Source organism: Larimichthys crocea, chromosome XI (genome assembly GCF_000972845.2).
Source record: "Larimichthys crocea isolate SSNF chromosome XI, L_crocea_2.0, whole genome shotgun sequence".
Classification (NCBI taxonomy): Eukaryota; Metazoa; Chordata; class Actinopteri; family Sciaenidae; genus Larimichthys; species Larimichthys crocea.
Window position 1 is genome coordinate 8,500,409 of NC_040021.1, and position 6,000 is coordinate 8,506,408.

Below are 6,000 nucleotides of genomic sequence, written 5' to 3' on the forward strand. Positions count from 1 at the left end.
ATGTTTCATATTTGGGCGGATTTCATATTTTCTTTGCCCTGTACGCACACACAGCTTGAAGCAAACTTTAAAATATTTGCAACTGCTTTTTATCTCAGGTCTGTCCTCGACCTCAAGCGCACAGTTTGGCCTCCCTCACATTAAGGCTGGCTTTTGTTAATCACACCTCAAAAAAATTGGCTGCCATGCAAACATGCATAAATAAACAACAAGCTGTCAGATAACCAGAGTTACATATTCAGTGAGCTTTGTGTTCGTCAGAATAACTCACAAGAAAATCAGACGATGTTCTTGCAGTCCATGTTTTTGATGTATTATAATAAAATTATAGGATTTAAATTGTAGAAGCGTGATAGTTGGTCTTTTCTGTGTGCGGTGATGTCGGCTAAGATTTCTTTTTTAAGTTTCTGTTAGAGGTGTTTATGTCAGAGGAGGGTGATGACGATAAATAGACTCTACTAATATGGCACCTTTTTTAATAGTCCTTTGATGATTCAGGGTGCTTTTACACTACACATTCTTACACTGATGGCATTGTCTGACATAAAAGTTGCCAACTGCTCATCAGTTTTAGGAGCTAACCATTCATAAACATTCACACAACGATGACGCAACATCTGGAATCATCCGCAATTTGAGGTTTCAGTATCTTACCCAAGGACGCTTTGACGTGCAGACTGGAGGAGCCGATCATCTGATTAGAGGACACAGCCGCCCTCATGATGATTGTGGTCTAGTGTCTAAATGTTTATAGTCCAGTCCAGTTCATTTAAGCTCTTTATGGTCACACCAGAGGATAATATAAATATAGATCACTGATGTCCAGTGATAAACATGAGACGTGGAACAAACAAAGCTGGTTTTTGGTATGCACGTTCAAGTAAAGCAAAGTAAGATGTTTAGATTATAAGGAGCCAGTCTAGCCTTACTGCGTGGAGTCTGCATGTTCTCTCCTGGTGACCCTACATTACCTGTAGATGTGAGTGTGAATGGTTGAACTGCTAAGTCATCTGGGGTAGGCTCCAGCTCGTTGCAACCCTGATGAGGATAAGCGGTTACGGTAAATGGATGGATGGAGGCAGGTATCTTCACAGATCTCTCCTCCTGGCTGTAATTCTCAGCTTTCATCTTGTATTGCGCTACATGATGCCTATCAACATTTAGTTCTCTACAACTTCTCTTTCCTAAAGCACGGCCAAGCTGGCTACAGTCCGGTCAAAAGATTTCAATCTTGGTTAGAAACACAGCCGCCTTTATGGTAAAGTCAACTCTAGTTAATGAGATGTGCAAACACGTATTTTTGGAAAAAATTAGGCATACTGTCCTGTTTAAAATAGATAACCTAATCCTCACAAGCTGAAAATTCACACTTGAAATGACGTGATGTGACATACAGAAGGTTGTATACTGCATGATCTGCTCTGCTTCTTCACTGTATCACCAAAAGAGGGCAGTGTCTCCCAAGGTTTGCTGCTGCTGACGCTCTTTGGATCATTGAGTAGTATCTACACATCACCAGGTGAATGTATGGGAGTTATATATTCATGTATATATTTTGGCTCAGACAGACTTTAAAGTTAATGAACCTCTTCAAACTGCACAATCCACAGCAGATTTTAAAGGACTCAGCAGTACTCTCTGTGTTATTTTATATCAAAAAAGGATGTTTTGATATCGAGTACATCAAGTAACTGTCCGGTGGGGTTCATCTCCTGTCATCCATGTGGCTCTGCTCTTTGCGTCAGAGATTAGGACTGAGCGGTTTAGCAGTGGGAATATCACATTCCAGAGATCTCTCCCTTTTCCTGGAGGTGCTGTCATTATGCAGAGGTGAACTGGTTTTCAGTGGACACGGTGAGTTCAAGCACATGGTGACCAGACTCCAACCGCAAGACTGCAATCAGCATATTCTTTGGATTAAATTGTGTGTCCATAGTTTGGCTACACCGACTCTAACTGAATGAATCAATAAAAGTGAAAACATGTAAATCAAACACTGAGTTGTCACATCTTGGTGTTGTTTGACTCTGTTGTTAGATAGATAATGACTGCTAAATGTGGTAGAAATCAGCTACAGCAGAAAGCTGATTTTTTTTTTTTTTGTACCAGGCTGTAAACATGTTTATTTCTGCGGTGAAGTTAGACATTTTAACACAGGGGCTTATGGAGACTGACTCGCTCTGTAGCCAACCTCAAGTGGACGTTTGAGGAACTGCAGTTTTTGGCACTTCTGCAGTGGCTTCACTTGGTGGAAACTGACTTCAGACTTCTTTTGGATTGCATGACAAAGAACCACTTTAGTTTATCAGAGCCATAAATACAGAGCACACAAACCTGAGTACTTTTATTTAGGAGGCATTGCCAGCATTTAAAATCAGAAGTCCCCCCCCACCATTCCACCACTAGCATTTATAAGATGATGGTTTGTCTAAACGTGGCCTACTTTTGCTTTATAAAAGTTTGGTTGCGCCAAAAATTATTTCCCTCTTCCACAACTCATAAAAAAGATGGAATTCACTCAGGATAGAGTTTCTTTAAGCTCTGGAAGTAAGGAGAGGAAAATATTGGGGAAATGTCTCAGTCACTGAGTTTACCTCCTCAGAAATCTGTCTTTCTTCATTCTCTTATGGTTTTTTCTAAAAAAAAAATGCCTCTACAACCACTTTTCATGCAAAAAGTTCAAAGTGAAATGTACACACACGTCGAACTTTGTCACTTATCCCATTTTCAATCTCCACCAAGGAATAGCCACATATACAGAAAGGCCAAATTTATGTTGTTTTTTTTTAAACGCACGTTGATCAGTGTTAGAAAGAACGTTCATTTGTAACAACAGTTTTGTTTAGCTTTCCTCACACACACACACACACACACTGGGAAATAAGAGCTCTGCTGTTGGTGTGGTTGCACACAAGCATGCAATGTGGCTTTCTTTCACATCCTTATTTTCATTGTGTAGGCATAAGTGGTGGAAGTGCATGTCTGTCACATACTGTATTTTTTACTTATTCAAATGGCCTGTGTTACCACACACTGGGTTTTATTATTTTTGACGGTTTCCCACATTTGAAAGATGAATGTTGGGTGGCCAAGAGAGAAACTTTCAAAAAATAATATCATATTACTTATTTGGACTTGTTACCATTTTCTATGCCTCTAATAAGCCTTTTTTTTTATTCATATGTTTTTTGTTTTTGTTGGTTTTTCAAGCAGAATGCTGAGTTTGTGGTTGGATGGATGCAGTAAAACACAGCCAAGGGTGTACTGGTGGAGTTGCCTACATGGATTGTAGAATAAGAAAAATTATATTTTTGAAATATGTAAGTGTAAGCAGTTGACTAACACTAAAGCCTAATAGTAACAGTTAACAGTGGAAAGAGGGAGCTAAAGTAACGGATAAATAGTTTTGAAAGTATTGGAAAAACAATGAAATGCTGTGTAATGGATGAATTGTTGAAACATCTAGCTTCTGGTACAATTTCAAACTTGAACCAACTAACCAAATATTGACAGTTCAACTGAATGAAAAGTTAAAGTAACAAATTCAGTTTTTGTACAGGTTTTGACAGGGCTGCATGGTAGGAAACAAAGGTTGGGATCATATAGATCTGTTACTTCACACCTTCAGTAAATGATCAATAAACTTATTTGTCATTTACATTCAAGCAAATCTGATATTTATGCTACACATACTCGTCACATGACTCATATCCTCAATGGAGTCCCTTCTATCTCCCCAAACCTTTGCAGCTTTTCTCATCACTTTGCCATTAGGCTCCAGACTATCCTCCGCCCTGCAATGCAAAGCTGTCCCACACTGTCCCCTGATGTAGATTGCTTGCGCTGTTTGCCCTATACACAAGCTGTCATTGTCCCATTTGGACTGGAAAGCCATTACAAAAAGTGAAGTGTCAACATTTAGGAGGTAAAACTTTCCAGCATTTTGCCGTCCGTTGTTCCTGGCAAGCGAGGGTGAGTTAAATTCAGGGCACCCGTTTGGGTCCGAGCCCGTGTCTGAGTGCTTTGGAGAGGGAGCTCTCTACCAGGCCAGGAACCAGACATTTTAGTGAGCCTGTGGCAGCAGGGTTTTTGTGGGAAGTGTTGATACCTCAGCCTGACAGCGTGATTGATTCATCATGGCAGTTGAAAAGACAGAAAAGCATCCTCAGGGGTTATAAAGTATAGGTGTATACAGTATATTTCATCAGCCCTCCGTGGTTTGGTTTCTTCTGCCTCTATTAGTGTTTCATCTGCTTCAATCTGGAAATCTCTCTCTGAAAAATGTCTCCACTTAAAAAAAAAAAAAAAAAATTGTTTTAGCGAGAGGGCGTGACTGTGTCTGGTTCATTCTTCACAGTTATGTAACGGTCACTTGCACCAGTGAGTCTGAAGGCTTGTGGACATCGTTTAGGCAGCAGAGTGTGATAAATCATCGCAGGCCCGGGGTCATTTAGGTTTATGTGGGATTGATCCAAGCTTGACAAATCCACACGGATATAACTGGCTTTTCTTTTTCTGTGCTCAATGCCAAATGTAGCTCATATAAGGACAACATCTGTAGGTTCCCGTACCCACAACATGAACAATAAGTGCACAAATTTGTACTCTTTAAAGTCACCTCTGCATTTCGTTTCGTGAATCGTTTTACACATTTACAAATCCACAGCTTAAGTGAAAAGCTCCAACACCTTGTTTTAAAAGTTATTGCCTGTATTTTATCTTTCCACAGCCATAATTTCTAAAAGCTGCCATCTCTGCGTTTTTTGACCTTGGCAATTAAGCCTGTTGGATTTCGATTCAGTGAACCCACTGGATTTAATCAAGAGAGCAGATAAGTTTCTGTCTGTCAAAGACTGGATGACTTCTCGCTTCCTTTTTGCTGAGAGTCAGCATTCAGCAGGTCAACTTTGGCCCGGCACTCAGGATGTCAGAGAGGGAAGAGACTAAAACGGAATATCTTGGCTGAATATTATAACGCAATAAGGTGCCTTCATGTGCAGACTCGACTTCCTCTGTGCGATGGAGCCGTGCCTGCTCAATAGTGCTCCCACCCAGTTCAACTGAAAAAAACAATACAAGTGGCCATATTTAAAAATCACATCAGTAATGGTTAGCTAATACTCAATCATGAGGGTGTGGGGAGGTTACAGGAAAGGATCCAAATGCAGGGAATTAAACAAGTGCTAACTTTAATGGCAAACAAAACAGTGAGAGATAAAACACAAAGACACCAGGAGCAGGATACAAAACAGACTAAAGATAAAGCATCTGGGAAAACAAGGCAAAAATCACAAACAAAAGACTCAAAGAAACAGGAAACTAATCCAAAAGGGCAAAAAAGCAAGGTCAAAAACAGAAAAGATATAAAAACCAGAACCATGAACGCTCAGACACTCTGAGAAACAAGTTAGAAAACACACAGACACAAAACACAAGAAACCAAGAACAGACAGACAAAGAAAACAAAGGAAACACAGGAGCTAAATAGACAGGACTAATCAGGGACAGGTGAAACAAATCAGGGGCAGGTGCCAAATCAAAAAAGGCGAGAAACAAGACAGGAAGTAGAATAAGACAAGACAGACAGGGTGGAACTACAAAATAAAACAGGAAACACAGAAACAAAACTGTTACAAATACTAGTGGATAAATGTTTTAACTAGTTAGCTAAAAGTAATGGTTAACACTGAAATAGTGTCAAAGTATATGGCCTACTGTTGAAATAGTTAGCCAAAAGCAATAGATGCATATTTAAAAAGCTAGTGAAGAAATGTTTAAACAAGTGTATCTTTACACTTTTAGCTATTTTTGATAGCAAATAGATAGCAAATATTTTGGCTGTATTATGGCATACATTTGGCATTTTTGGCTTTCTTTTGGCATTAAGGAAGCCTTAACTGTGGTATGATTAGGGTTATCCATAATAGATAAGGAGGCACCAGCAATATATGGCTGAGTTAAGGCATGTTTATGGCATGCCAGAAGATTGGGCGCGAGCGG